At 34.5% G+C, this 12,048-nt stretch overlaps 1 long non-coding RNA gene across 1 annotated transcript in view; it reads right to left on the reverse strand.

The window, feature by feature from the left end:
- The window catches only part of LOC129659433 (uncharacterized), a 140,463-nt gene that overhangs the window by 17,772 nt on the left and 110,643 nt on the right, over positions 1-12,048 (reverse strand). Inside the window, exon 3 of the long non-coding RNA XR_008718073.1 lies at positions 1,798-1,898. This is a non-coding gene — a long non-coding RNA (uncharacterized LOC129659433). The remainder of the gene's footprint in view (positions 1-1,797; positions 1,899-12,048) is intronic.

Genomic DNA, 12,048 nt, shown 5'->3' on the forward strand with positions numbered 1-12,048 from the left:
AGCATTATTGTTAGAAACATTTACCTGATCTTCATATTGTCATAAACTTTAAATATTCATCACTATGATTATTATTTAATAATAATTGTCTCAGCCTTTAGTTTCAGAAACATCAAGCTTCTTTGCATTGTTCTAATATGTGGATATTGAAGACTATATAAAATTGATGATTTGCATACAAAACCATAGCATTAATTTTACAAAAGAGAAAGCCAAAATGAGTCAACTTGATAATAGTTTCATCTAGCTTAGTGAAATATTTTTGAATAGTGCTTATTTTTGAAAGAAAGTAGGTTAGGCAAGGACAAAAATGCAAGGGTATTTATCTAGTTTACTAGGTTTATAGATTGTATTGTTTAACCATGGTTCTTCTTCCTCACTCTTGCAAAGGTTTCATATGGAAAAAAAAAATCATTTCCTGCAGACTTTTTCCTTGGCCAGGTAATTTTTTTGACCAATAGAAGGTGGACAGAACAGAGTTTGCCACTGTTTCCTTTCACCACCCCAGTTTTTCCATCTTCTACTTTGAGGGCACATCATATGTAAGATACACTCCTTCATACTGGTTCCCAAAGCAAGGAGACACGTGAAGCAATATTGCATCCTGCATCAAAACCTAGCAAAGATAAGCCCAGTAGAGGTCTGAAGAGTCACAACACATTGTTAAACATGAAAGCAAGATAGAAATGCAAGGCATTGTAAATGGCAGTGTTGTTGATTGAATGTTATGCATGAGTATAATAAAACTTGCCAATACAGACATTGATATCAGATGTAAAATGCTGCCATAACAAAACATAAATTATGTGGCATTGACATTAGAGATAAATGGTAGTTAGCCATTAGGCTGCTATTATAGACAGAAAAATTCAACCTGTGTATAACAGTGGAACTAAATTTGATAAAATTCTATCCTGGAATAACTTGGGGTAGAAATGTTCTTAATGGATTTCTGAATGAGGGCACAGAAGTCCCTTGAGCTAAAGTGATGTGTGCTAGTTCTGAGCAGAAACCTTAAGATGCATGGCATGTTTCTATTTACCCTTCTTGCACTCTTCCTTCCTTAATGAAAACCCCAAGTCCCAGATGAGAGGTGTGTTTTCCTTCCCACAGGGAGGAGGCATGTGGAACTGACTTATTCCTAATACTTACTCTGTAGCCAATCTCAGCAGAATCTAGCAGAGATAATCTCAAATCCCAGTGCACATATTTACATACTAACATGCCATCCCTGGTTTACTTGTCATTATTAGCTTTGTGAACTTAAAGAAAAATGAACAATGTAAGAATTCAATTTTATTCAGGGTCATGATAATAGCCAAGGAGATAGTCTCTCACTAACTCTGAGAGAACTGCTCTGAAAAGGCAGGGAGTGGACCATTTATGTACGGTTTTTGGCTGAGGAAGACATGCATCCAAGCATATATTCCTAGTAAAAGATTACTGCTAATCTCAAGTTAATGATTTTTAGTGATATTCTGTGTATAGGAAGATGTAGTTATCTGGGTTCATTAAAATTCCTCCTCAAATCCGTATCAATCTATCTGTGGAACCTGTTTTTCCAAACTACAGAATGCCTTGTCCTGTTTTTCATCCTGAATTCCTTTGAGGGTGTTCTGCTGATTAGCAACCGCACAGGTTACAACTCAATCTTTGTTGAACTAGGAAGTAAAGTAACGCTCCTTGGTCTTTGCTTATCCCTTAGTCATCACTTTTACTTTATTTTGACCATTTTCTCTTAGAAAGTACCTTATTTCCTAACAGTATTTACTCTTACACAAAAATAATTGCACATACCTTTTATGGACAGTACCTTTCAACATAAGTTAGAAGTATTTGCAAACAGGATAGATTCTGCTTCATATGCGTCCATTAAAATTCTTGTTTCTTGGTTTGATCTAAAATGTTAAAGTATAATCTTAAGTAATCTTCAGTGTGCATTAGGTATCCGCAGGCGTTCTAACTGTATATTTAAATTTTTAAGTGATTTAATGGATAAATTTAAATACTCAGTCTTTCCAGTTACCTTCTCAAAAAAAAATCAGAAACTTGGCTTAAAAAGTCATCAAAATATAAAATAATAAGAAAAAGAAACATAGTGTAGAGGTTTTTTTTTTCCTAAACTTAATTAGATATCCTAGAACATTAGATAACTTTAGTAAAATCCATGCAATTAGTAATTAACTTGAAATAATCTAAACGTAACCTAAATATAAAGGCTTCCCAGGTGGCACAGTGGTAAAGAACCCACCTACCAATGAAGGAGAGGTAAAAGGCACAGGTTTGATCCCTAGGTCAAAAAGATCCCCTGGAATAGGAAATGGCAACCCACTCCAGTATTCATGCCTGGGAAAATTTCATGGACAGAGGAACCTGGTGGGCTACAAGTCCATGGGGTCACAAAGAGTCAAACACAACTGAGGACACACTCACAACCTATACATTAGAAAATAGCTTGGCACTTTGTTTCTTTGGAAAGCAATTTAACCTTTATCATTCTTGGTTAAACCGGAAATCTTTGAATGATCTCACGATCACTTTTGGCTACAAGGAATACAGTGAATTAGACACTGTACAAGAGAAGAGATCTATTATACAACTTTGTAAAGAATCAGAGCACTGTTTCACATACTATTGGGCCATAGCAGTACACACAAATTTAGGGGGGGGAAAACTGAGGTTTATCATCATCTGAAAACTTACCACCATGATAGAAATTTTATTACACAGTTATGGCATGACCAATGTAATCAAATAATTAAAATTCATTTTCACTGCCAAATATGTATTAATTTTGTTATTAAAATATTTTGAAAACAAAGTTTTTTCCTTTTCTACAGTAATATTTTTAAATTTATGAAATGATTACACTTGTAATCCATTTAAACATTCATCCTATTATAATTTTGTCTTTATATTGCATGCGTGCTGAATCATGTCCAACTCTTTGCAACCCTATGGACTGTATGTAACCTGGCAGACTCCTCTGTCCATGGGATTTTCCAGGCAAGAATACTCAAGTGGATTGCCATATCCTCCTCCAAGGGATCTTCCAGACCCAGGAATCAAACCCACATCTTCTGTACTAGCAGGCAGCTTCTTTACCTTGGAGCCACCTGGGAAGCCCCAGGTTGTCCTGATATTACTGCCCTGAAAAACCTCTGTATTTTAGAGAGCTTTGATATATAAATATTTTTAAGTACTGTTTCACCTAATAGATATATGTCTCTGGGAAATCACTTATGATTCTTGTAAGAAAGAAATTAGTTATTGGTTTCAGTTAGCACTTTCTGCTAAGTTAGCTGGTATTTGAATTGCATATAATATTCTCATTAAAAGCACACATTAATAATTTATCTAGAGATAATATTTTAGCAGGCAGTGTTTAAAAGAGTTTAATGAACTACAAAATGTTTCACAAATCAGTCATCTATAAACGACTCCTTGAATATTTTTCCTGATTTCAGATTTTAGATTAGTATAATAGTTACGAGGTTTTAAAATCTCTACAATCAGCCATATGCCTCAGAATCTTTCCAAAGTACTGTATACTAAATCACACTTTTCATGATGCTTAAAAAGGTAAATGTTTTTAAAATGCATGTTATAAGTAGCTATTATGCAGTATTTTAATCTAAATTTCAGGCTACAGAAATACTGGTAATAAGGAGATAAAAATATATAGTTGAAATAATAGTTTCAACTCTTTCTTATAAAATGATTCTTAAATAATTTCTGTATCCATTTTGAGTAACCTGATTTTTCTGAAGGTGGTTTTGTTCCTATATCATCTTTATATTGGATCGAATCAGTAACTCTTCCACACAGAATATTTTAAATCTATTAAAAATAGATAAATCTCAACCTATTATTAGAGTGAAAAGTGAAAGGAATTCATTTTTGTTTCTATTGCCTTAAATGTTGGCAGTATTGTCACTCATTTAGTTATTATGAATAAAATTAACACACAGCAGAGTATGTAATATAAGTATTATGTGAATATTTGTGCATTTCCATTTCACTGGGAAATCCTCATTTCATCCCCATTTGATCACTGGCATTGTTTCCAAAAGTCCTATTTATTAGTAAAAATAATTCTTAGCAGTGCCTATGAAGAGTAGAAGCTCAGCTGGTAAAGAATCTGCCTGCAATGTAAGAGACCCCAGTTCAATTCCTGGGTTGGGAAGTTCCCCTGGAGAAGGAATCAGTTACCCATTCCAGTATTCTTGCACTTGGTGGCTCAGACAGTAAAGAAACCACCTGCAATGTGGGAGACTTGAGTCCGATCCCTGAGTTGGGAAGATCCGCTAGAGGAGGGCATGACAACCCACTCCAATATCCTTGCCTGAAGAATCCCCATGGAGAGTGGAGCCTGGTGGGCTACAGTCCACGGGGTCACAAAGTGTCAGACATGACTGGTGACACACACACATGAAAAGTAGGCAAAATATTCTGATGCTATGTTGTATAAAGGAGACCAACATATATATATATATATATATATATATATATATATATATGTACACATATAGGTTACAATTCTCAACATGTGTGTGCAGCTGTATTCTTAGAGAAATGTACATGGATGTATGTTTATGTATCAGCATATTATGAAAAAGGGAAAGGACATGCATTTTATTTTTAAATATTAATTGGCTATCCTGGGTCTTAGTTGTAGCACATGGCATTTTTGATCTTCGGCTGTGGCATACGAACTTTTAATTGTGGCATGCGCGACCTAGTTCCCTGACTAAGGTAGTCCAGTGTATATGCTTTTTAATAAATAAGGCAGGGTCTATTAGAGTACAAATGATAAAGAAACAGCAATAATGTGTAGTTTTGATGTGTGTGTATATGTGTATGTTAATCACTCAGTCCTTTCCAACTCTATGACCCTATTCTCCAGGCAAGAAAACTGTAGTGGGATGCCATTTCCTTCTTCAGGGAATCTTTCCAATCCAGGGATCAAACCCAGGTCTCCCACAGATTCTGCAGGCAGATTCTTCACCATCTGAGCCACCAGGGAAGCCCTTGGCCATACCTCAAATGAATATTTCAAAGCATGCCATCTTCAGAATTGTACCACCTTTAAAACGTACTGCTCATGTAAGACTCAGAGTCTAAATGATTCCAAAAGTCAAAAGTGTTTTTAGTTTAGCCTTATAATTTCTTTACTAATAGGAGTCCTTTACACAATTACTGGGCTTCCCTTGTTGTTCAGCTTTTAAAGAATCCACCTGCAATGCAGGAGACCTGGGTTTGATCGCTGGGTTGGGAAGATCCCCTGGAGAAGGGAAAGGCTACCCACTCCAGTATTCTGGCCTGGAGAATTCCATGGACCATATAGATCATGGGGTTGCAAAAAGTCAGACACGAATGAGCGATTTCGACTTTCACACATTTACTCGGCATTGCATTCACCACTAAGCACACCCAAAGTTCTTTCTTAATCATAGATCTCAAATCTGCATTATTTTTCTATCACTTTTCTCCCATGTGTCCCACTTGAGCTCAGTCCTCAGAGTGGTCTCTGCTTCTCCCTCCCTCCACCCCCTTTCTTTATCACTTTTTTTACTTGAGATATTTTATCAAAATGTTGGTTCCTATGTCCCATTGTTTGGAGTTAGAACCAGTGGCTTTTCAACCCTGAAGAACTTCTTACCCTTCATCTCTGGTTGTAAACTGGCCCGTTTCTTCATGTGTTCACTTATCCCACTTATCCCTTACAATGTGTTTTAAAATCTATCTCATAGAAGCCAGCACACCCTAACAAGTTATGTTCTAAGTCCTGCCTTTGAGACGCTTCTCCTCAAGTGGCTGACCCAGCAAATACATGTTTATTTCCTTATTATTTCAGGTGATGATTTATTAACTCTTGTAGCTTAAAACATGGATTGCCATTTTTTAAATCCCCAATATTAATCCCCCACGTGGCTAAGTCAATGCCACATTTTTGGTTTTTGCCAAGGCAAAACCCTGCTTCAGAAAGTTACTTTCTGTATCCGTTCTGTGTGTACACACTCAGTCACGTCTGACTTTGCAGCCCCAAAGACTGTAGCCCACCAGGCTCCTCTGTCCATGGAATTTTCCTGGCAAGAATACTGGAGCTGGTTGCCATTTCCTACTCCAGGGGATCTTCCCAATCCATGGACTGAACCCATGTCTCTTACCCCTTCTTCACTGGCAGGCAGACACCACCTGGGAAACCCCTCTATGTTAGTTAGGCACTGTATTTAATAATGGGAAAGAAAAACTATTCATCAAATAGCCTTTTTCCTGGTATTTCAATGACATTAAAAAGAATGTTCAAGAACCAGTTATTTTAGGTAAACATGTAGAAAAAGAAAAATATGAAAGGCTGCTTGAGAAGTAATAAGAATGAAATACAATGAAGGTGACATCCCCACCCCCCAAAAAATACAAGATAAATCATCTCTGTAAAATACTTCCATTGCATTTTTTATAATTGCGAATTAGGGGTTATGTTTCCCTAACTAAATCTTCCTCCAGATATCAAAGAAAGATGAAAAAAGATGAAAAAGGAAAGCCCTCAAATACAACAAAGAAATTGTTTCTTTACTTCTGAGCCAACATCTTCACACAATCCTGACTTTTTAGATGAATAATGAATCACAAAGAAGTTTACAAATGAATGATGCCTTTCCCTCTGAATCAAATAAAAATAAAAAACAACTGTAGAATAGAGTTTTATAAATAACAAGGGGTTAATTAAAAACTAAAGACACCCACAGCATTTTATTCAAGGGTGGAGACAGTGGCAAGTTTGAGAAAGGATTTCCTAAATGTAAACAGAGGCGGGAAAGGAAACTATTTTGTTGAAATGAGCTTCAAGAAATTGATTTTTACTAATGATAATAAATAGAAATGTTCTCAAGGAAGCAAGTTCAAAAGGTAAATGAGTCCAGGAAATCACAGCCTCATTCAGAAATTATTCCAGCTGTTATTTTCTCCATGTATATAAAGAATAGAAAAAAGAACAATAAACCATCTAAACTCAGATCTACATCATAATGTGAAATTTAAATTCACTGACATGGAAATAGGAGAACAACAATCAGGATAAAGGTAGTTCAAAGATATACTTCTAGAATACAAAATAGAGTAACATCCTTTAAAATATACTTTGCATTTATGACCAACTAAAGCATCAACATTTTATTTGGCAGTAAATGAAACAGATTAGCAGTTAACATGTACAATTATTTTTAATGTTTTATTTACACATTTATTTTTCCATTGGTAATAGTAATACAATATGTGCAATACAGAAAAACAAACCTGTATGTTACCCCTGCCCTGGGTTCTAATTATCTTTCCAGGGGCCACCACCGTTGTCAGTCCTTGTTCATGCTTTCAAAGATGGTCTCAAAGATATTTCAGGTATGTATAAGCATATATGCATATACAGTTATCCACATATGCGTGTTTAGATGGGCAAAATGTAGCCCACTGTGCACAGCATTCTGCATATTTATATATATTTAATTTGCAATATATCTTGAAATTTTTACATATGTAAATATGCAGCTTCTGTATTCTCTTTAATAGCTACATATGTAAGCATATATATGTATACACACCTCTGTATGACTGTGCTATAGTTATTGTCAGCCTTATAATAATAAAGATCAGGTAATACAATTGCCATGTCAGCCGACATGGGATATCTTGATTTCAATAAATATTTCTAACTGCTAAAACATAAAAGGACAACAGTGCCTATTGCCTCACTCTGTCAGAATATATTATCAAAATGTGATTGTGCCTAATGAAACTGTGAAAAAGGCATCTCCTGATTTTAGGGTTTTTTTTTTTTATGAATGAGATCAAATACTCCTATGTTTGAAAGCTATTTATATTGACTTTTAGTTGAATTAACTGTCCATGTTCTTTGTGTTTTCATTACATTAATGGATATATCATGTTGACGTTTTGAGTATATTTAAAAATTGGAGAATTTAACCCTTTTTATGTGATATAAGTTGCAAATATATTCTCATTTTTCAACTTGTCATTTTTATGTATTTCTTCTTCATGCAGATATTTTACATGTATTTGAAATTATCAGTTTTCTTTTATGATACCTAGATATTGTATCAATTTGTTCACTCTAATATAATTATAAAATTATCTGGTTTTTGAAAGTTAAGATTTAATTTCTCATGTTTAAGTTTCAGATTTATGTAGAAATATGAAATGTGTAAGGTAGTAGAAAAGAATAAAACTTTGCTTTATTTTTTTAACTATAGTTGCTATACATTATTGTATATGTATACATTATTTTAATGTATATACATTAATGTATGTATTGTATGTATGTATGTAATGTATATACATTATCGTAATGTGTATATATACATTATTGTATTACTATATGTTTCTGCTGTACAGTAAAGTAAATCAACTATGCCTATACATATATCCTCTCTTTTTAGATAATTCCCTTCCATTTAGGTTACCACAGAGCACCTAGTAGAGTTCCCTATGCCATATATGAAACTTCACTTTTTTAAAAAAATGTTTTGTTTTGTACTGGGGTATATAACCAGTTCACAAAGTTGTGACAGCTTCAGGTGAACAGGAAAGGGACTCAGTCATACATATACATGTATCTATTCTCCTCCCATCCAGGTTGCCACAATGAGTTGGGAACTTGGCTTTTTTATGACGACAATCTGTTGTCCCAGTTGTCTCTCTGGTGGCTCAGATGGTAAAGAATCTGCCTGAAATGTGGAAGACCCACCTCCAATCCCTGGGTCAGGAAGACTCCCTGGAGAAAGGGAATGGCTACTCACGCCAGTATTCTTCCCTGGAGAATTCCAGGGACAGAGGAGTCTGGCAGGCTACAGTCCATGGCATCACAAAACGTTGGACATGACTGAGTGACTAACACTCAACATATATTGAATAATTTTTACCTACTGATACAGTACATTAAACTCAAATATGTTTTTCTATATTTTCTATTCAGCAGTGTAACACTTAAACATAGTGTACTTTCAGTATCAATTTTATTTCAAACTTTGATAAACCAACATAATGTCTCTTAAGTTTATATACTGGCTTGACTTTTCATGTTTTTTTGTTTGTAAGTTTCTAAATTGAAAAGTTGGTTTTGGTGTTAAATCCACAAAAATTTACAAACAAACTTAGGGAAAATTAAAATCAGGAGGTTTAAGAGTCCTATCAAAAAATATGGTATGTTTTTCTGTTTGTTTATATAATTTGTGTTCCAGGGTGGCATTTTCTCTTTCTGATGTTGTTTTTGTAGTTGAGCTCAGATTTATATGCAGTTGTAAGAATGCTTCTTTTTTTGCCAGTTGATATTATGTTTTTTAATCCTTATCCTATTGATGTGGTAGATTACATTAATTGATTTCTGAATGTTAAGCCTGCCTTCTATACCTAGAATTTTTATTTTAAGTCGCTCAGTCTTGTCCTACTTTTCTGAATGTTAAGCCTGCCTTCTATACCTAGAATTTTTATTTTAAGTCGCTCAGTCTTGTCCTACTCTCTGCGACCCCATGGACTGTAGCCTGCCAGGCTCTTCTGTCCATGGAATTCTCCAGGCCAGACTGCTGGAGTGGGTAGCTGTTCCATTCTCCAGGGGATCTTCTCAACCCAGGTCTCTTGTGGATTCTTTACCACCCGAGCTATCAGGGAAGCCCAAGAATACTAGAGTGGGTAGCCTATTCCTTCACCAGGGGATCTTCCCAATCCAGGAAACGAACCGGGGTCTTCTTTTGCAGGCAGATTCTTTACCAGCTGAGCTACCAGGGAAGCCCCATACCTAGGAAAAATTCCAGTTAATTGAGTATAACGTATTAATACATTTTTGGATTTCGTTTACTAATATCTTGTTAAGTTTCTGCATGTATATTAAAGAAAGATAATAGTCTATAGGTTTCTTTTTTGTAGTGAATTTATTTGCATAGGTATTCATTATTGAATCAGATTACTTAGTAGATAGAGATAATCATATCATTGATTTCTCCTTATGTAAGTTATGGGAGTTTGTGTTTAATTCTGTTTCATCTAAGTTATTACATTTGTAGGCATGGAGCTGTCTGTATTATTCTGTTATAATCTTTTGTGGGATTATAGGTTCATGAGGTCAGAAGTGAGAACCCTCTCTCATTTCTGATACTAGAAGTTTGTCTCCTCTCTTCTGTTTACTTGGTTAGACCAGCTACAAGTTTTTCAATATTTTTCACCTTTTCAAAGAACGAGCTTTTGGTGGTGGTGATTTTCTCCAGTGTTTTATTGTTTTCAATATCACGTGTTCTGCAGTATTTATTATATCTTTCTGCTTGCTTTTGACTTAAAATTGCTCTTTCTGCTCTAATTTCCTAAGGTGGAAATGTAGACTATTGATTTTGGATCTTCTTTTGTCATATATGCATTCAATAATATAAATTTCCCTCTAAGCACTGCTTTTGCTGCATCCCACAAGTGTTTGTAAGTTGTATTTATATTTCTATTATATTCAAAATATTTTTCTCTTGAGAATTTAAGTCAAATATTAAAATTGTTGTTTAATGTCTAACTGTTTGAGGATTTCCCAGCTGTCTTTATGTTATTGATTTCTAGGTTAAATCCATGTGTTCTGAGAAAATTTATTAAGCTGTTTTTTATGGTGCAGAAGGTGGTCTCTCGTGGCAAATGTTCCATATGAACTTGAGAATAATGTATCCTTTGCTACTGTTGGATCTTGCTTTCCTTAAGTGTTATTTTCAGATAGCAGGAATTTTCTGTAGGAGAGAGTTCCTTTATTCATTGCTTGCCTCAAACTAGCCAAGAGCAACAACTGTCTGGCTTCTCCCCTGCACTCTGTTTCATCACCCCTGCCTTTCTGCCTCACTGAGGGATTGATTCCTTCACAATTCCTTGTCTGTGTAATTCCTCAGTAAACATCATCTCCTTTTCTTTAGAATCATCCCAGACCATGCACAGTTATAGCTATTGTTTTACATAACATGAGAATACTCCACTTTTCAGAGATGGAAGATCCTGTTGGTTCTATAGGATTACCTAATCCACAATGATAAGTAGATCAATATACAAAAATTGAGGTCAGATACTTCAAAGAGTTTGTTCAGCAGGGCCACTTATTTACATGAGAATTGCTTGATATTACTCTAATAAGAATAATTTTCTAAAAAGCATTCTAAAATAAAGTACTTGGAAAATTGTATTTTTAATAAATAGCCTAACTAGGTGCTAAATATATAAAAGTTTGGGGAGATGTGTTGATAAACTGCAGGGTACAGAATAAGTAATCAGGAAAAGAATTTGTTCAAAATTAAATAAACACTTTGTAATAATATGCTAATTATAAAACCAACATTTGAAATCACCCATTGTATGTTTTGTATGAAATGCTTGTTATAATGAGTCTAATTTAAAAGAAATTGAGATGCTGATGAGGTAATGGAGCTGAAATGATCTCAGTATTCTTTCTCTTAAGGAAATGTGCTCAACAATCACTTATAAAACACTATCAACCTCCCGTAAGCCAGGACTGTGGAAGAGAACTATAAATATGGTAGAAATTAAAACAGCTGCTTCAAAAGATACCTTTAATATTTACATAATTGTCTGGGACTGAAGTGTATATATTTTAAATGGGTGTTATTTACCTAATAATCTATAAAAAGTCATCTGATTCTATCATAGATTTTTTCCTTATGCCTTATGCCAAAGCCTATTAGAGTCTTTCCAGCGAAATATTAAACCGTTAGGTTATAAAACTTACAAATGAGCCATTACTGTCTATTAGGTCAGTACAGGTGCTCTGTATGGGCCATCTCTAGGTTAAAATGGCTTATAATATTTCAGAGAGAAAAATATCAAGTGTGTATTACAATGATTTACTATAAAAGATGCTATAAAAATGAAATACGTTTTCAAAAAAAAAATACTTGAGACATTTTGAAAAATGTGTAATTTCTAAACTTTTTAAAAAACATATTTGAAAGAATTATTATACAGCTGTAAATTTTTTAGAAAAGTCTATATTTATAGATT

The sequence above is a fragment of the Bubalus kerabau genome, chromosome 8 (genome assembly GCF_029407905.1).
Source record: "Bubalus kerabau isolate K-KA32 ecotype Philippines breed swamp buffalo chromosome 8, PCC_UOA_SB_1v2, whole genome shotgun sequence".
Taxonomy (NCBI): Eukaryota; Metazoa; Chordata; class Mammalia; order Artiodactyla; family Bovidae; genus Bubalus; species Bubalus kerabau.